Source organism: Tympanuchus pallidicinctus, unplaced genomic scaffold (genome assembly GCF_026119805.1).
Source record: "Tympanuchus pallidicinctus isolate F22 unplaced genomic scaffold, pur_lepc_1.0 scaffold22, whole genome shotgun sequence".
In the NCBI taxonomy this organism is placed as follows: Eukaryota; Metazoa; Chordata; class Aves; order Galliformes; family Phasianidae; genus Tympanuchus; species Tympanuchus pallidicinctus.
In genome coordinates, this window is record NW_026294739.1 from 30,747,532 (window position 1) to 30,768,232 (window position 20,701).

Consider the following 20,701-nt stretch of genomic DNA (forward strand, 5'->3'; position numbering starts at 1 on the left):
CTCACTCCTGGTTTCAGAGAGGATTACCTAAAAACTAAACTATATTTTTGATGGTGTTATCCAAATGCTTATTGAATTCTAGCAGGCTTGGTGCTGTACCCTGGCACTGCTCCGTGCAATTCCCTTCAGCCCTTTTGCTGTCACCTGAGAGCAGAGCTCAGCACCAGCCCAAACTCCCTGTGAGGAGATGCAGGCTGCCATGAGGCCTCCCTTCTTCAGGCTGAACAAAATAAATAACCTCAGAGACGGGCAATCTTTCTATATATGCATGACTCCTTAGGAGAAACAAGCAGCCATATGTTATCACAATTTCAGCATTTGTTATTTGAGGAGACAGAGGCCATATTTGGTCCCAGGTGATGAATAATTAATAAGAAATCACACAGGTGTTCTCAGAACAGAGGATTCTTTCTGTTCGGCTGATAGGATTCTGTGCTCTGTTTAAAAATGTGATAAAAATGTTTGTAAAGATGCTTGCTTTGTAGGAATGATTTTTGGGGAGCTTCCTTTCTTGTGTGCAAGGAAGATTAATCAGGTATAGCTCAGGAATGCCTTTAGCATCCTACACAATGAGGGGTAAGCTAAATTCACTTCTGTAGATGGGGAAAGATAGTACTTATATTTTAAGACTGTCACTCATAATATTGTTAATTTCTGTATTATTTTATTTCCTTAAGAAAGATCAACTAGCCTAACAACGAAATCATTTTATTTTCAATATGATTGTCTTGATTTGTCCACTAATAAGGAGATAAAAGTAAACTGTGATCAACTTTGAAATAACTCAAATTTCACTTGTAAGTAGTTCATGCAGTTTTATAGCAGTAAATACTTGTCATTGCTCAAGTAATGCTTGAATAGAAGCAGAGGTTTTTATTCATGTGAGCATCTACTAACAAGCTGAAGTGATTTGTTAAAGTCAAACAAGAAAAAGAAGCACCTGGATGAAGACAATAATGAGATATGTGTAGAAAAAAATGCAGTCTAGTTTTGGTCCCTTGTACAGTCCTACCTCTGTACATTCTTCTTTTTTGGAGTACTTCAGGTATTTTCTGGTTGAATTATTACCCATCTAATTGACAGACCAGTTAGTTGACAATAATAACTAGCTGCTTTAGTCTGCTACTATTGTATTTGTCTAGTGAACTCAGTGGTTGTTCCAGGAGGGTAAGCATGCAGCTCCTCTTTATTATTATTATTTGTTTTCTTTGTGGATGTTTTTGTTTTGTTTGTTTGTTTTTGGGCAAGGCATAAACACCTAACATGAGGAGTCAGTGGAAAATCTTCTTCGAAAAGATTAAAAAACCCAAACTTTAGATTCCAGTTTCTTGCATTTAAAAAAAAAAAAAGCTCTACTAGTGCTTTGATATTGAATTTACATGTCAGCCTATGAAGGAGGTATGTATCAGAAACTGTTTGATTATTGTGCTGAGGTATATTCTTATTTTTATTATGGCTACTTCTGTTATCATTTTTTTTTTCTTGCTCTTTTTTTCCATGACTGTTTTTTGTACTAGATATAAACTTATAAATTGTTTTAATCTTTACTTCAAGAATAATTTAATCTTGGGGATTATGTTCTCCAATAGAATTCATGACTTTTTAATGTTCTTGGTCAGCTAATGAAATAGCTTTGGCATTTAGAAGATCTTCAAGTTGTTAATTATTGTGTTTCTAGATCCTCCATGAGTGTAATTTGTATAGTATATCACATGCTGTAAAAAAGGCAGAAAACTTATTGTCAAATTAGAATTTTTAACATACCAGTAAATTTTGATGACAAGGCTATAAAAAGACAAAATTTCCTTTGCAATAACTTTTCATGTGTCTTACTGAGATACTTACGGAATAGCTTCCAAAAAAAAAAAAAAAAAAAAAAAAAAAATAGTAGTGATTTTATATCAGATTTAAGTAACCTGGAATATTCCTTAACAAAGGGTCTTTCAGCTACTCTATGTTGACTTTTAGAGGTCACATTCTATGCATGAGGAAGTAATAGACACTTGAAATATTTATGATGGTATGTTGTATTCCTCCATGTTCAAACAATATCACAATCTGGGTAATGCTGATTGGTATTGCGTTTGTTTGTTTTCGTAATAGGTTTTCTGTTTATTTGCTTTTTTTTTTTTTCTAGTTAAGAAACGTTATCTTTTTGCTGTTATTACTATTGCTTTATAAATTTATAATATTAATTTGTCACTGTCAGGGAAAAAAAAAAAAAATCCTAAATGCTGTTAATATTTTTATGCCTGTCAAAAAACATTTGATGAAATATGCAAATCTACAAATCTGCTCTTTTGTACAGCTGTGAAGTGCTTTAGTCTTGAAATTGCTATGGAGTCAGTGCCTTTTTTTAAAAGTGAAAATTATTAATCTGGATCACAAGAAGGCTTGGATTTTTGGAACTGGGATAATCTCATGCAACTGAAGATGTTCATGAAGTAGGTATCATTTGAGAAATAGTTGTTATTTGAAATAGTCTTTTATGCTGTCTTTACAGCTAAAATATAGAGACTTCTACAGTATGATTCATCTTACTCTAATCTTCCTCTAAGATACTTCAGGATTATGTGATTCATGCTATAGAAAGTATGTATTTCTTGGTTTTGATTTTTAAAACAGTTGAGAAGACTAACTGAGCCATGGATGTGATATCTCAACAGTTAAATTCCAGCTGTAGTGTTTTGATAGTTTATAGTACTTAACTTTTCTATTTTACCTGCCTGTGAAACTAGCATTATGTGAAAGCTAAAATCTCTCAAAAGTAAAGGTATATTGCTCTTCTAGTCCAAAGTTACCCTGGCCCTCTGGCAGGCTGACCTACCTGTGTTGCAATAAGAGCACAGGAAGAGCAGAACTGGGAATAGAAAGTTTCAGAATGGAAGCTAGCTTGTGTGTAGTATTGATCAGTGAGCTGATATTTTACAATTCTGCAGAGGTTTTGCAGGAATGGGAGGTCAAGATGTGAACCAAATTAAAGGAGACCTGAACCAGCAGTCTCCAGGTATAATAAGCATAGGTACCTAAATGGAAGAACTGATGTCTGAACTTAAAAATGGGTTAAAAAAATGAAAGTCCTAATGACTGCTCATGATTTTACATCCTCAAAACACTCATTAGGCTTTTCTGTGCCTGTCTAAAAATGATTGCAGTAGTTCTATTTCACAACCTTGGATTATGTAAGTAGTAATAAGGCACTGTAATTGCAACTCTTTAAATTTTCAGCACTATGATTTGTTTTAGTTAAGACTCTCTTTTGAGTACTTAAGGATTGCATATACATTTTTAATTTCAATTGTTCCATTGAATTGTATTACATACAAAGCAAAAATGCAGTATAACAAACTACCACGATTTTGAGCATCAACTACAGATGCACAGAATATAATTACACATTACCTAGCACCTTTTTTCTATGAAATTACTGAACTTGGCATAAACAGTGTTAGCAGCAACAGAAATTTTATGGGGATTTATTTTAAATTTCTTTATGCAGATTTTATTTATTTCTAATGAATGTAAGTTAATTGGCATTACTTTCTGATATTGTAACACTGTTGTAGCTTGGGATGAACATTAATTAATCCTTAGATGTAGCTCTGAGTTGTGTATACTCAATAGTAAACAAAAAATCAGTGCTTCTCAGGAGAACTGAATGGGAGAGAGCTTAAAATTTGTACAGAAATGTAATGTTTGAAACGTCTTCCAAAATATTTTCTATAACATATAACCTCTACAGCAAAACAGGTAATTGGTATCACAAATGAACTGCAGAGAACAAATTACACCATTCTCACCCCATATCCAGTATATGTAGTGCTTTTCCTTGAAACACCTGCTTTCATTTTGTCTTGAATGTAATACTAGAACAAATGCTAGATAAGCTTGATTCTATGTTGACTGTCAATAGCCAGACCCAGTGCCTTTAACATAAAATGTACAATGAGGTAAATGATATGTGTCTGACATACATGGATAATGATGTAAAGTCTCTGAATATTTTTTTCTAAATGCAGAGACATAACAGGTGCTTTAGATGTGGAACAGAGTCTAATTCTTGCTATTTCTGCATTGGCAATATCTGAATGAAAATCTTTTTCTGCATTTTAAACAGGCAATTTGCTTCAAAAAAGGTTTGGCTAGAAATATGGTTACTGAGTATCAGGAGCAAAATAGGATAGGTGTATCTGTCTTCTGGAAAAAAAAAAAAAAAGGAAAGGCAAAATAGCACAGTGTAAGCTTGTAGCTGGCAGTTCACCAACTTTATAATGTTAAATTGAACAAGATATCTTTAGCATATGTAGACTTAGCAAATGCTAAGTCACAGCTTGAAGCAGTGATTGAACACCTGGTGGGAGGGCAGGGCCAACCCAGGGAAGCTCAGGTGCATGCAACGAACCTGAGCAACCAGAAGGGATGGAGCCAGGATGCACTTGTTCCCAGCCCTCATTTAAGGGTTGGCAGTGGAGGCAAGGGTATCTCACTGGTGATCCCTGTGTACCCAAGGCCTTCCAAGGGTAAGGAAATTATTTCCTTTGTTTCTGTTTCCACAGCGGCTGTATTTGACCATATTCTTACTTGCTGTAGCCTAGGAGTTTACTACTATACTGTTGTTGCACTGCTTTCCATTGCAGTACAACATATGAGAAGAAAATATTCTCAAACACATTGATCATCTCTGCTCTAATGAGAAGAATGGTAGTTCAGACTTGATATACTGAATATAATTGGTTCAAATAAAATGTGTGCTTCTTGATGGGTGAATAGAATTAAATCTTACTTTCTAATGAACAGAAATAGTTAAGAACTACCACAAGCTATAATTATATCAAACAAAAATATCAGACAGTGTACTTGTGAAATTGAGAAGTACCTTGCAGGTATTTCATGTTCTAGAAAAGTCTGAATCTTCACTTTTTTGCATCACATGCAATGAAATGAAAATTAAATCAGAATTTTAAGATACAGGTAAATTATTTTATAATTGCAGTTTGTTTATAGAAGCACTAAAACTAAAGACTGCTCAAGCTATGCCTTTGATATATTGTGACAGATATTTGGCATATTTTATTCTGAAAAACCAGTAATTCTGAACTGTTCTTGGATATAAAAACAACAACCTGTATCATCTTATATGTGAAACAAGCTGTGTCATATGAATAAATGTAAAATCTATTGTAGATGTAGCTGTATGCAGTTCCAAGAATTTTTTTTTTCCTCCCAGATCTTGCCAATAATAAATGAGACTTAAAATATAAACCAAGACTCGCTAGATTTCTCATGGTACATTATTGATGAAGTACACTTACTGTAACAACATCTTCCAAGGGAAAATACATTATTTGGTGTTGATGTTAATAGACACTTATGCTGAAGTTTGTGTTATGCTTTTTCAAAAATATTTCTTGTGGAGGAAATTTTATAAACGGGCTTTGAAATTGTTGCATCATGTAATTTAATTAATACTATTCATAAAATAAATCTTCAAATTCTCTGTGTTGCTCAAAAATATATGAAAATAATATTGTTTCAGAACATGCCAATTAAATGTGAGAGAATATTTTGTTTCTTTTTCAATATACTATTTGAAATATTTGTTTTTCTAGCAGTTCTTATTTTCTACATTAGGGTGTCTCTTTTGATTTCCCGAAGTTGCAAAACAATTGGTCATTCTAAGATATTTTAATGAAAATCTTTGCAGTGCTTATCTCAGTTGTCTTCTGACTTCTACTGCTATTGAAATTCAAACCTGTTTTTAAAGCTCCCATCCAAAAAAAAAAAAAAAAAAAAAAACCACATTCCCTTGGACAAGTTTTAATAAGTTTTAATATATAATTAATGAATGGTGCAGTGTCTTGGTCTACACAGAATGGTTGAGCTTTAACAAGAGTGATATGGCTGAGTTTAAAGTTAGGATTGGAAGAAAATACTGAAACTGTACTATCTGAGCAAGTCAGTACTTGTTAGTGCACAAATGCTTTCCTGGGTAATTTGACCTTTTCATCTCTATAGGAGTTGTTAGGTCACAGCTGGAACCACTGATGGAAGCACCTGGTGAAAGGGTGTAGCCAGCTCTGGGAACACAGGTGGAAGCAATTCCTCCTAACCTCATATAATGGCTGGCAGCTGGGAAAAATTTCTACTTCGAAATCATCTCCTTTGGAGTGCTTGGTGCTTGATCCTTGGAATGGGGTGAGTGATTCCTTCTTTATTTCTGGATTATAACCACTATCTTTCTTGGTTTTGTAGCAACTGTGTTTGCTGCTGCCTTACATCATCTTAAAATGTTTCTTGCTTTAAAAAAAAAAAAAAAAAAAAAAAAAAAAAAAACACCACTAATTTGAGGGGTGGGGGGGAATACAGTTCAGTAGCACTGTATTTTGGGAATAATATTCTGTTTGGCAGTAGTTATTCATTACTGACTCATTATTACTTTGTCATTTGTCTTGGCTTGAGAAGTGCTCACAATTCAAGAGTACTGTTTGCAACTGGTAGTTCTGGTCTTGGGAGAAGACTAGGGTCAAGAAACAAATATATTAATTGAAAGTTGTTCAGTTTGACTGAAAAAGTCTGAAGTTAGAGAAGAAGAAATTGATTAACCAAGGCATGGTTTATTTCCATTACACTTTGAAATTGAAGAAGTTAACCAGTATTCCTCCAAATTTCCTCCAAATTGCATGGGAAAAAGTTTTTTTTTGTTTGTTTGTTTTTTTTAATTATCTAATGACAGGCTATGGGAATTGGGATTCATAATTCTCATTGTGCATCAGCTTATGTAAATAAGTAACCCAAAGAAATGAAGAAAATAATGCAAAACGGTACTTGCTGGTATAAGTGCTTATTTAGTATGTTTAATAGATCTTTATTTTCTGCTTTTGTGGAAAAGCAGTTGATCTTTTAAGCACAGAAGTTGTTTGGTCATGTAACTTAAAGCGTAAGTTTTGTGCGTTGTGACTGATTGTCTTGATTGTCTACCTCTACATGCAAAGAACTGTAAATGATCTTAACGTTGACTCAGCAGGAGGTGCTGTTAGGGCTCCCTTAGAGCTATCATTCTTGATACTATTGCTTTTGCCATCCAGATTGGTTTTTATTCTCAGAGACCTTATATGAATGTTTTACTATAAAGCAAGCATGTTAACAAGACCTATTAACAGGTATATTTCTTTTAATCTGGTACTGCATAGGCAGGGATAAAGAAAACTACAGGATGTTACTTACTGGCATTAGAGCTTTTAAATATTGACAGTAATTTCAATGTGCTTGGAAAGATTTTTCTTGCCTGTTATTTAACTGAAGCTTTGTTTAACAACTTGTTTACACCAATAGATGTTTTAACTTTTTATGACTGTGTGTGAGAGGGATTTTGCTAGCAAGAAGAAATGTTTTCAATATAAATCATGTTTTCAGTATTGATTAAAATTTCAACTGTTCTCAAATATCATGTTCTTAAGTTAAGAAGCTGTGTTTAAAACAGACATGTTTCTGTTACTTACATCAGTGAAGTCAATGGGCATGTTTCTAGGTAGCTGGTACTGTAGCAAGAGCTTCATTTCCAATCTATTTAGATGAATCTGTGGCTGTTAATATCAAATCATATGTAATTATATATACAGGGATAATAGGACATGGATGGATGGCTAGTGCAGCTTAAGAAGTGCATTAGATTTCAGCGTTCATGGTGGTGGTTAAAATGTTAATTAACAACGTTAGAAAGGAACTTTGCACTACTTGGGAAATCTTCTTGATGTGCAGGAAAAAAAAAGTTGCTTTCAGCTGTGCCTCATTAATCAGATCTGCCTAAAGCTATGAAAGTGTCACCTAAGTATGTTTTGTTTTCTGCTGTGTGTTGCTGATGAAGATACTGACTTACAAAATAGAAGTAATTGGATTTGTGCTAGAAGGCAATAGTAAAAGTAAAATGCAGTGAATTGGAATGTGCTTTATGACTGACCTTTGTAAAGGAGATGCCTAAGGCAGCTCCATGTGGTGGCTGTCATTATTAATGGTGACTATAGATTCTAGTTTGTTTTAGCAGTCATACACATGAATTACTTTTGCATGCGTCTTATCTGCTGTAGATTTTACACAATGTCTTTGCATGACAGCAAGGAGCAATAGCCTTCAGGTTTGGAGAATTATCCAAGAGGGCCTTTGTCCTCTGTATTCATCATTGCTATTGTATTTCTGGAAGTGTGAAATAAAACAAACATCTTAATGTGCCATCCCATGAAGAGGCAATGAGCTTATATTAAGGATTCCCACATGAGGGAGCAAAGTGAGCACTAGCTATTTTATTTGTGCATGGGATTGTTCTATAACTCTCCAAGGAGAGGCTGGTCTGGGAGACAGTCCATGGCCAAATCAATCTGTAGTGCTTTCATGATATTCTGTACACTAATCCAGTTTAAACAAAAATAACTGAGATCTGAAACTTCAAGGTTTAGATCTGGAGTTCATGGTAAGCTCTTCTTTAACCAAAGGGTTGGAAAATACATCTATGCCACTGCAGGAAGTAAAAAATAAATCAGAACAGGCATGTTATGATCTCATGTTATACCTAAAGATTTTACTGGGAGCAGAAACAGTTTTCTTTGTTGTAGCTCCCGGTGAAACCTGTAAGAGTCCTTGGGCTTGGAATATCAGACTTAACAACAGTACATGAGTGTCCTTGGGAGGTAGGGAGGGAGTGTATACATGTACACTAATCTTTCAGTGAATAAATTTACTTGTTTTGTAGAAAATCCTCCTAAGACCATTCATTATTGTAATAATTCTGCTATTTTTGTCAGCCAAAACTGAGATGTCTTATAAGCATACCAAAATTTTTTAGAGGTGTAGCAATAAAGTCAAGGAAATGTGCACCAAATATATTCAATGCTTTGGTGTAATTAGTCTTGACAAAATTTAAAATGGGGGGGGAGGGGAGGGGGGAAAGTTAGTCTGCAATAGTTAACATTTTACAATAAAAAAAAAAAAAAAGGATGATGATTAAATGACTATCAGGATTCTTGTCTGCTGGTCAGATTAGAGGGGGATGGGTGTAAGAAGCTCAACTTAATTAAATGACTAAAGAAACTCCTGCTAATCACTGATGTCCAAACATTTAAGCATCATATTCTGAGCTCAATGGGAAACGTGGGTGTGAAGGTGATCTCAATACTTAAAAAATGTGATGTGCTTGGTGATGTGTAGAAAGTCTGTGTTTACATCCAATGCTTTCTTTAGAAGTCTGGAGAAATATTTATAGCATAATGTCTTGTGTTCTTACAATTTTGACAAGAATAGCATTGTTCAACTGAGTTTCATCACAGTTAACATTATTTCTGCCAAAACACAAAAAGGAAGATTTATAAGTGGCAAGAGTTTCTCCTATTTTTGAAATTAGGTAATAGCTAATAAATCTTTTCAAGTAAAACATAAGAACTGAGTGGAAGAGCATATGTTTGGATGTAAAAGTTTGTACTATGAACAGAAACTTATAACTCCTATGTGTAGGAAAAGGAGAAGGTGCCATGCTTGCACCAAAACGCATCATTTTGCAGGGATCTAAAGATAAAGACCAACATGAAGTTGTAGGCTCTCCTCCTTGAAAACTAAACATTGTTGAAGATGTGGAATTCTTTTATAGTACGTGGAATTGGCCAAACTTCAGTGACAGAATAAGAAACTTTACAGCTTTCAGGAATGAATGATGCAGAGGTTATTATGTATTGTTTAAAGTAATGCCTGTTTAAATAGAAGTCAGAAGGATTGTTAATTACCATGGAAATGAATGTAATTTAGGCTTTGAAAAAAAAAAAATGATAGATCAACATAAACTTTTTCAAAAGCAAATCTGGTAACGGAGCATATGAGAAGTAGCTTAAACTGCTTATCACTCAGCTGTGCAGAGTGTACATAGATCCTTAATTCTTTCAGTGTTGATTCTTGTTGTCTAGGCTTAGACTTAAAGAGTAACTTCAATAAAGAACTTTGGATGGAGTAAGGCCTTTGCCTAGTCAAATGTTAAATGACAGAAAGGAGCTTGTGTTCTCGTACTCTCCTTTCTTTGAATTGTCTCAGGCATACTTACAAGCATTCCTTTACTTCCACGTATTCCTTACTCCATAGAACACGTGAAGGAGAAGATTTTTTTCTACAATAGCTTTCCTTTACCAGTTTTTTTTTTCCTAACACGTTTAACTCAAAAGTTCCTCTGAACTGGTTTCTCAGAGGCATATCCTTCAGCACAATGATAATGAATAACTTCAAGGTTAAAACCGTGAGGAAGTCTTTTGTTTCAAACTTAAATATTCATTCAAGGACTAATGATACTGAAGACATATGCAATGCAGAGAGAAATTGGAAAATCTTCCTTGCACATGTCCATTAATGCATTACTTCATGATGGTGGAAGAGATTTAGCAATATTTCCATGACAAAGAGACAAAAATCTTCGCCATCCTTTTATTCATGTTTCAAAGGTGGTGGTTCTTTATCTCAATAAATGATCATCCCTCACAGTTTTTATAGTGTGGAGTACCTTAGTAGTCTTTGAATGATTACAAAGATGCAAGATGTGTTTTTTTACACGTCTATTCAGCTTTGGCTGTTATTACGATTTGAGCAAGTGAAGAGAGGGCATGGTTCAGGAATTTTTGCATGAATAGCAATTTTAGGTAAATACTGAGAATGAACATAAAATATGGGTTTCTGAGTTGTAGTGAAGGAAGATGAGAATCAGATGGAAAATTATAATTTAAATAGAGATAGAAATATAGTGTCTACAAATGTTTAATCATATTAGCTCACATTTGGAATGTCAGATATCAAGTACATAAAAAGGATTCTAAAGAGAGATCACAAATTATCTATGGAAATAAAAAAGATAAAGAGGTAAGAAATGAAGTTTCAGTAGGTTATAGCGTGGGTGCTTGTAGGTGTCACATTCTCAGAAAATAAATATAATCATGAAAATTATGAATAAGACACTTATTACTTAAATCATCTGAACTTGTTAGCTGTGTAATTTTTGTGATCAATTTACTAAAGGTAAAAGTTTTAAGAGTTTTGAGTAAGAATCTTTTTAGCTAGCAGTGATGCTAGCTAAATGCTTCTGCAATGTGTGCATTTGTACGAAGCTAGGAGCCAGTTACTGAATTTAAGTTCCAATAACTTTTTCATTTAACTCTCCTTCTGATATGTGATTGCAATACTGTTTATGTTAAGATAAAAGTTTTCTCTCTTAGGTGGGACTAAGCAGGCAGTTCACTGCTTGTCTCTTAGCAGTGTATCGGTTAAAATTTTATGAACTTGTCTATGGAATTTCTCTAACATTTTAAGTAGACACAGTTAACATCATCTAGATAATAAACTTATTCACATGAAGCCATAGGGAAGCAAATTTTGACCAAACTCATGATGCCTGCGATCTTCCTGTGAAGGCCATTTTGAGAGATCGTTATTTCAGTATTTCAGTCTTCTAAGACTTCTGAAGTGGAAGATTCTTCAAGACATGATTTGTTACAGATATACTTGAATCTCCAAAGACAGGATTTCAAATAAAATCAGGGAATAGTTGAACTGATGTAATTTAAGTGTTTTTGTAATTTAAGTGTTGATGTCTACAAAAATTATGTAATGGGGGGTTCTGTGAGAATGTCACAAATGAGTTTGAGGCATGACCTAGAACTTAAGTGTTTTTTTAGAGATGTTTTTATTAAATTATATTTAATGTTACAAGCTAGAATTAAAAGGGAAGCACTTCTGCAACATTGCTTTTGATATATTAAGATCTGTGGTATCTATTTGTCTATACAGTTGCCTACATATATTATTTTTACTTACATCATTGTGTATATTGCTTGAAGACAGATACCCTTGAAGCATATTATTTCATGTTCTCATTACAATCACTGTCAAAACAATAAATTCGTATTTCTCTTATGTTCTCATTACTCTCTTCAGTGAGATGCTGGAATTTTAAAGCTGCATATACTCAAGGAATTAGAATAACATACTATATTGTGACCTTTTCGATAGTCCATAAATGGATTGCCGAGAGTTCTACTTCCTTCTTGCTTACTGTTCTTCTCTTTTCTTCCCTGCTAATTTTGTGGGGAATGGTTGAAAAGGATGACCTTTTCAGGGTTCATGTTTTGGCCAAAAGATAGACCAAACTCACATAATACTGTGTGCTTAACAACGCAGTTATATTTTGTTATTTTATTAAGGTGGATAATATAGACGCTTTTGTAGTCATATGAAACTGAAGTAGTCCTTGTTGCAATCTCTTGTTTTTGTTTCATTTTCATTTTAGCATTTGAAAATAATAGTGAACCATCCTCAATAAGTATCTCTTATTCAACAAAGCAGTTCAGAGAATAGTGAGGTTATGTTCTTGATTTCAATAATTCTTTATTGTTACTGGCTTGGAAAGGTATTTGTAAGTGCTACAGATCTGTTAGGATAACATCTCTGAAAGCAATACAGTTAATCTGTTGGTTTTTTTTCTTTCAATGCTGTGCTTACTAACTGCTCCCTCAGACCCAGCTAAGTATTTTATTTTAAATTTTCACTGTTAAAATGAGAATTGGGAAGAGTGCTTAGGAGACTTGACACTTAGAGAAAAGACTCCAACGGGAGGACTTACTGTGTGCCTGATCTTAAAAGGGAGCGAGGAATGTTTCAGTCTAAGTTTACATGAGAGATGAGAAGCTCATGAACTACAACTTCTGCTGACTTTATACGTTGCCATGTTCTTTTATAGATAGTAACAAGTGTGAAGAAACAACATAAATAATGCTTCTAGTAGTAACATTACTGGTGTGTTCAGGTATCCCAAAATAAGCTTCTTTTTGTTTCTGATTTAGACCTGGGTTCTAATGTTTGTATACTCTTTGTGTGGTTTTTTGTCTTATGTTTTGGATTTTTTTTTTTTACTAGTTTGCAAGTTATACTATAGAACATAAAACATGAGGGTTCTCCTCTGCTGTTTGCAAGGTGTGTTTGGTGCAACAGCAAAGGGGTGCTGAGAAAAGTGGGGAAAAAAATAAGATTGACATGGGAAAAAAAATAAGATTGATATGGCAATGTTCCCCCCCCCCCCCCCCGATGTCAAAGAATAGTTCTGGATTTGCTGACATAGCAAACTGTTTCTATGCTGTTACCAGAAAAGGGGTTGCTGGTGAGGAAGCATACTGTCAAGCCTGCTATCGAGAATGCTTCAGTCGTTGTCTTTGCTATGCTATAGAAGCTGAGGATTTTGAAATGAATTCTGTATCATTCTTTGTTTCAAAAGAGAATTTTTTTGAGGGGGTGGGGGGGAAGTTGAGATAATGAAAAATATCTGTTAGCTGTAACATAAGGTTAGGGGAAAATTGAAGGACAAGCTTGATTCTTGCAACCTGTTGTTGCCTCAATTGTAGTCTGTGAGGTAGAGCCGTGCTCTCAGTGTATCGTTCTTATAGCTATCATCTAAGTAATAGTAACGTGACATGCCTCGTGATCTTTCTGTTACCTGTCCATATAGCTTTACGCTCCAGGCTCTTTTGCACACCATTTAGGCATACTCAGGGCACCACTTGCAGGCTTTGTGTGTAAAACAATACACTGGGTGTTCACAATTGGCAGAAGTTCTGGGAATCCATAAAGATGAGAGGTTCTATAAGCTGTGAAAATTGTATTTGAACTTTTAAAAGCTGTTCTCTGGAGCCAAAATTTGGCACTTCCTTTTCTATCAAACTTGGATGCACTTATTTCCAAGCATCACCTGAGATGCACACGTATACTCCAAAAAATTACACAGATTCCACCTTTTACTACCTATTCTAAAATACTTCAATTTCATGCACCTTCTCTGTGATTTTTTTTTTTTTTTTTTTTTTTTTTTTTTGAGAGCTTAATTGCTATGTTGTGGTAATGCTTATCAGAAAGCACTGAAAAGCTTTAATTACTTCGTACTTTGGTTAGTTATGAATGCATGCAAAATTTAACTATTTCCCCAGAAGCGAATAAAGTCCACGTTTATTATGTTGCATAAAGGTTAGGGAATGATTTAGAATAATTAAGCTGAGGGCTGGCTTACTTGGGATTTAACTCATCTAAATGATGTGTAGAATTAATCTTAGAAAATTATTTCACATTAAACTACTACATGGAAAAGAAGCTTTAGGGTCTTCTCAAAAAGACTCGCTGTAGGAAATGCTTCTTATTGCAACAAACTGCAGGTATGTTATATTAAGCAAAAGAGTTGACACTTGGACTCTATTTCTTAAATAATCAAATGAAACCATCAGTGAAAAGAGAGACATTATGAATAAGAAGACTACTTGAAAAGCATTATACCAGATGAGCAGACAGTGAGGAAAATATTAGGAGATTTGTATAGAAAGTGTGGAAAGTTGATATAGATAATGAGAAGAAAACGTGAGGAAAAATCAGAATAAAAACCAGCGTGCTCTCAATGCTAGCTTTGATTTATTTATAAATGTAATATCTACTGTCTGTTAATGACTTACATGCCTTCTGGCCTGTGTTAGTACTGTAATGTTGACTGATGTGAGATCAAAATCTGCCTTCTTCTCTCAAGGTAGATGATTTATTACCACAAGTGAAATGAGATCAGAGTAATTACTCTATGTGGCAAAACTGTATTAAGAATTTCAATTCTAATTTTCAGAAGATTATATTTAAAACAAAGCCACAATGTAAACGCTATGAGCGATTTTATGGATAGTAACGTCAAATATGATGACTGAGGAATAGAGAAAATGAATGGAATCGAGATAGATTCATGATTATATGGTACGAATGGCTAGTACACTTAGGTATGTTGTTGTTTTAATGATTCTTTGTGTTCTTGGACTCTTTAGATATTCAAAGAATAATATAAGATGATTACTAAGGTTATCTCACTGCAGTAGTGTTTTGAAGAGTGGTCTGTGGAACTTGGGTGAGCATGGAAGGTATACTGAAAGTTGCTGAAGTCTCTATTTTTCAGAGCCTTAGAGTTGTGATTGCAGCAAAGAGTGGATTGATTCTCCATTCATAAAGACGAGATAGACTTGTATTCCAAGTTTTTCTAAAGGAAGGCTTAGGTCAGTAACTTCCTGGAACGACTTTCTGATAGCACTTCAGTTTTCAAGTCTAAAATACAACTCAGAATTATAAACTATTTGGGGAGGCTCTGCAAAGAGTAATAATAAAGGGGAGGCATGAGGAAACAGAGCAGCTGTGCTTGGGAGAGTCTGTCATTTTGACGTTATTTGACTGTTTCTTCAAGGATAAGAAAACAGTTGCTAGCCCAAATTGGACACTTTTGTTTTAGTTAGCAAATGGAATGAGCTTCACAATCCATGGAACAGCTTCCCATAAATCACAAATTTGTATAGATGCAGAAATTCTATCTAGCACATTCCTAGTCATTCTAATGCCAAAGTAAGTCAATCAAGTTATAATTGGTCCTAATTAACTTGGCACTGCCACAAGTTACTTCATTCTTCACCTGAAGCTGGATTGCATATTTCATTCTTGCTAAAGAGAACACCCTGGTAGTCCTAAAACAAGAAAGATTGCCTGACAGTGTAAAACAGTGGAAGCAGTTGACTAAGTCAGAACAAATCTGCATATTTAAATGATCAAGACAGAATGCATACAGGACTCACCATGGAACATAGAGGCAAAGCTTTGTGATGTTTCATGAACCGGCAGATGGAGGTTTGATAAACTTCATAGAACAGAAAGATCCTTGCTATATGTGATTCCATGGTCACAAGAGTATTTGCCATCCTCTGTCGCTAAGCATCCTCCTCTGTTTATCTGCGTGTTTTACCTGCCATGATGCGAAAGTAATCAACAGCTTTTTTGTCTGTGAAATCTCCCTTTTTGTTTTTCCATGTGTTCTCCTTGTTCATGCAGGAAAAGAAGGTGATTTTGAGTAAAACTTTTTTTTTTATTTTAAAAAGTAAGGAAAAGCTGTGTTGCACTGTCAGAAATGCAGTGTATTAGGAACACAAAAAAGGGTTCTTGCAGATCCAAGATAACAAGCTTTTTTTTTTTTTTCTGGACTGTACTGAGTGGAAGGCTGTATCTAATTATAATCTCCCATCATCTTTCTGAACAACATTTTCTGTATCTGCCATGACTTCTTTGGGATGAAAGAGGAAACTCTCCTGTAGAAAGTATAAGGAAATAACTAAGTTTATCCCTAAGAGAAAATGATGTCTGATATCTTATGAAAATAAAATCTCCGTTTTTGATTAAATATGAACAATGGCATTTAAGACTAGGTCCTGTAGGTATGGCTTCTCTTGATGACAAATGGAGAAGAGTTGGATTTAAAATAAAAATTAAAAAGCCACCTTCAATTCCAGAGTTGTGCTTAAGACTAGGATCTTACTTTTAGGAATATATCCCCATGGGATATATCCCCCAAACTAGCATGTTTTGAAGACTTGGGAAATCCTGAACTTATTACTTATAAGAGTCTGGAGCTCTTACAACTCTGGAAACTTGATTCACCATGGGTTCTGGGTTTTTGCTTTTTTTCAGACTTAGTTTTAGAAAATTCAGCTATTCTAACAGAGGAAATATTTGATGCAGAATATATCATTATTTCCTATCTGTGAGAATGTTGTATGAAAAACAGGCAAATGTTAGCATTCTTAACAGCTGGGACTTTGTCTAAGTTCATATTTACAAATAGGCAATATTATGTGTTAACATTATCTAGTTGATGAAAGCTTTAGAGGGGAAAAAAAAAAAAAGTACAATTCCCTATTGTAACAGCAGTGTATTGACAGTAAGGAAACCTCTGCTTTCTCTGCTGGATACTAGTAATTAATATCTTGCTGTCTAATTAGAGTCTTTCCTTCTCATTTGGATGCTGATTTCTTAAGCACATGTCCATGATGCCAGCATGCTCTGTGTTTGAGTAGAACAGAACATCTGGCTGCCCACCCAGTAATGTAATATAGGAAGGCAGGCATTTCTAGGGAGATCTGTTGCATTTATTATGGGCAATAGAAACTTTGAGATGCAAGCTTTACATAAATGTGGTCTATCGTATATTATCTTCAAAATATGAAGAAGTGAAAGTTGCTGTCTCTGATGCTTCTGTACCCCTCACAGGGCTTATTTTAACACTTTAAATTTTAACAGTGTTAAACATAAGTTTTCTGGGTAACGTTATAGCAGATTTCTATTTTGATCTGAAAAACTGAACTATAACTAAAATGAAATTGAAGTTCTTAAAAACTTGCAGCAAAAAAGAAATGCTTTGCTGGAATATGGTTAAGATAATTATCTTTTCAGACTTAGAAGGGCAGATATAATCCCAAGCCTTTCTCAAAAACCGAACTCTGATACATTTGAGGAACTAAATTTCATATAATTATTGTGATGCTTCAGATGCTATTAGTTTAGGTTTATCTTGTACTTTGCTTTCCATCCTCAAGGTAGTTGTGCACATCACAACTCTTGTGTTTTCTGTCCTTACTCTATGCAGGAGTGGAGAGAGAGAGAGAGAGAGAGAGAAGAAATAAGTTTTTTTTCCTGAAACACCAACCGGTTATCAGTTATACCAACTGCTTTTCTCCTATTTCACATAGGTAGTGGAATGGATATTGTTGGAAGGCAATCAGTTAATCTGTGGAAGCTATCCTTAATTGCAAAGTACGTAGGTATGGATACAATTGCTAGCTTTCAGAGTTTCCCAATGGAAATAAAGAATGGGTCTCCTAAAAATCCTGAAATGGATTGTGTCAATGATATCAAGATGATATATTTTATATTAGGCTTTGTTTAATCTGAGAGGTCTCTAAATGAAATCTTCAGTCTGATCTAAAAGTAAAGGGTTGTTTAGTGAAAGGCAAAAAAGGCACTTCATCCTCATATGCCTCAAGAACTGATTTTACATGAAACTTGACAGAGTTTTTGATGATAATGTGCATAATACAGCAGTGCGATCTACTAAAATTTATTAAAACTACATTTTTAGAGAAATTGCCAAGTTCACAAAATGCTGTTGTAAATATCACTTTACATAAGCGCATTAATGATCAAATATTAGATTACCCTTTTGTGATATTTTCTCAGCTTTAATTTTTATTTAATTGAAACAATATTAGTAGTGCTGTAACATTTAGAAGAATGGCTGTTGTAAGGTCATGTGCTGTTTACCCAAAAGTACATATTTGTCCACTAAGCTAATATTTTTAAGACACTGTAATATTAGCTGTATTTATATACATTTTCAGAGACTGTGCTAGAGTAGAACTGCAAGGTTTAAAAAAAATATTGCAGAAAAATATATAATAATGGAATTTGCATTGCCATAATATTCTCTGATGTAATTTTATCAGCTTCCTACTTGGAAGATAAGACTTGAATAATATTTCATGAGAAGTTAGGGAGCTTTTCCATACGCTTTTGTGTATAGTTTGTTTTCCTGATCAAATACAGAGTTTTAAGTACATGTTTTAAGATAAATACTTCACAGATGTGTTGCAAATACAAACAGTGCTCTCCTTGAGTGTCACTGTTTTTTTAACAATATTTATATGCTTCATTCATGTTTTTCATTCTGTAAGGTAGAAATGCATCCTTTCTTTGTAGGAAAATAAATCTGCCATATTATAAGAATTACTCAGTGGTCCTAGTAGATCTCTAGTTATGTAAGGTTCCCTGTTGAGTTATGAAGAGATACCCTCTTTCCTGTCACACTGAAATGTTTTTAGTGAACTACTACTTTTTTTTTTTTAACACAATTATCGTGGTTGGAAAAGGATTTATTAGGTTATTTTGACTTTACCCTGACAGTAGATGATTATTTTTTTTTCCGATTTATCATCTGGCATAGTGCATTAATCTTGTTATTTTACTAATCTTTTATTTTAATGTCAGGTTTTTCAAATCATATTTTTTTTCTAATGCTCATGAATCACTTTCCTTAGACATTTATAAAAACTATATTTGATTTTATCAGGGGCAAAGTTATTTTTTTAATAAATTAATGCGGTAATATTCATGTAATCCAAAAGATGCTCTCAACATTCTTTTCATTGTTTGTAACATTACAAGTGATCTGTGACCTCTTACGCTTCCTTCGTCTGGTACAGAGTACTCCTGTCCCACACAGTAATTCAGAAATCAGTTGTTCACATAAACAGCTTCTGAATATTCCATCTGAACTATTTTACTGAAAAGGGCGGTGGTTCTCTTTCTCCAGCTGCCTTCATTACAACTATCCTTTGGAAGTTCTGCAGTAGATATCTTGGTGTTTTTTTTCTGCCCTTGGACTTTCCCTGAACAGTGCCTGACTCACATTCATCTTGGTCTAATGTGTATATCCTACCTTTTTCCTAAGATGATTCTGAGAGTAATCTTGGAAACTTCCAGACATTATTTTTGTCTTAATAAAAGAATTAAATTCACCTTAACTGTGCTAGTGTTGTGTGATGAACGCATTCTTATTCAGTTCCCCCATTATGTCCTTTATTTTGTGCAATCTCATTTTCCTTTTCCTCCTTAACATGATTTTTCTCAAGTTCATGTAACAATAGGAATTGATCAGCAGGACTTCCTCTCAATATGTATGCAGGAGAATGTTGTCTGCATGTGTGTGCATTAAATTCCTTGTATTAGAGAAGGAAAAGCCTATTTCTTTCAAAAGTAGCATCCTTGTAGAATGTTATCAATCCAGTTAAAACATTAAATTTTTCAGACTTTAAGCACTCCTTTCAAAATCCATTTTATTCCACATGTTCTCTTCAGTTATTCAGGAAACCTTGGAGATATGACTTAGCTAGAATGCCATTAGCTGTGAGCTGTCTACTCTTTGTCCCTTTTCTTTCTGGGATTTTTCACTGCATCATTCTGGTGGGTAATCTGTGGTAAATGTAACTTCTGGAAAAACTGTCTTACACATATTTATCCTTAATTTAAATAATTCATTAAAAGCAAGATTGGTCTCCTGAGGGAAGTGTACGTACTTTTCCAGTACCATGTATTTCTGCTTTTTGCTGAAAGCTGTTACATTTGCTTTTAACTACACTCAAATTATTTTAGTAGAATTAGGTCCTACATGCACATTCTTAACGTATCATAATAACACTTCCTTAGCCTCAATTGATTTGTACAAAATTGGATGGAAGACTTTTACTACTTTGCTGTCTTCAAGTTTATTTATCCCAAGATAAGTTTTTAAATACTGAGAGAAACATGGAAACAACCATTCATTTATCTTCTGGGATGATTAGTTTATCTTCAAGTTTAAGTGCTTTAATACTGAGCAACTGCAGAGATTTGTGTGGTACTTTGATACTGTAATCAAAGTTATTCTCTAAAGGCTGATTATGATGATAAACTTCTCAGATTGTAGTGATTCTTGTAAGAATAGGAATACCTTGAACTGTGAGATCTATTTCTATGTTGAAAAGTACTCATTATATTGTAATTGTTGAAGACACATTTGTTGATCGTATTAAAAATAAAACTTTTTTTCCCCAGAAGAGGGAAGTTTTTAATTTCATTTTATTTACAAGGGAGAAACATTGGTAGACAGTAATGAATAGATATAAACTTCACAAGTGATATGTGAAGCATGGGGACTCAGACAATCTGATAATTCACTTAAGTGTAGCACAGATAAGATGTGGACTGTCAGATGAAACCTGGTAGGAATCAGTTTGGTAGCTTCTGCTATATGGAAAATTGC

The 20,701-nt window shown here is 34.2% G+C and overlaps 1 long non-coding RNA gene across 3 annotated transcripts; it reads left to right on the forward strand.

The window, feature by feature from the left end:
• The first annotated feature begins 423 nt into the window (after nt 1–423).
• Nucleotides 424–20,481, forward strand: LOC128081993 (uncharacterized). Of its 3 annotated transcripts, XR_008207494.1 has the most exons (5): nt 424–535; nt 1,249–1,398; nt 2,309–2,444; nt 6,019–6,195; nt 19,214–20,481. It is a non-coding gene; the product is annotated as an uncharacterized LOC128081993 (long non-coding RNA). The 3 variants fall into 3 exon arrangements; XR_008207495.1 differs by lacking the exon at nt 1,249–1,398 and having other exon boundaries at nt 436–535; XR_008207493.1 differs by lacking the exon at nt 1,249–1,398 and having other exon boundaries at nt 437–576; nt 6,026–6,195.
• The last annotated feature ends 220 nt before the right edge of the window (nt 20,482–20,701 follow it).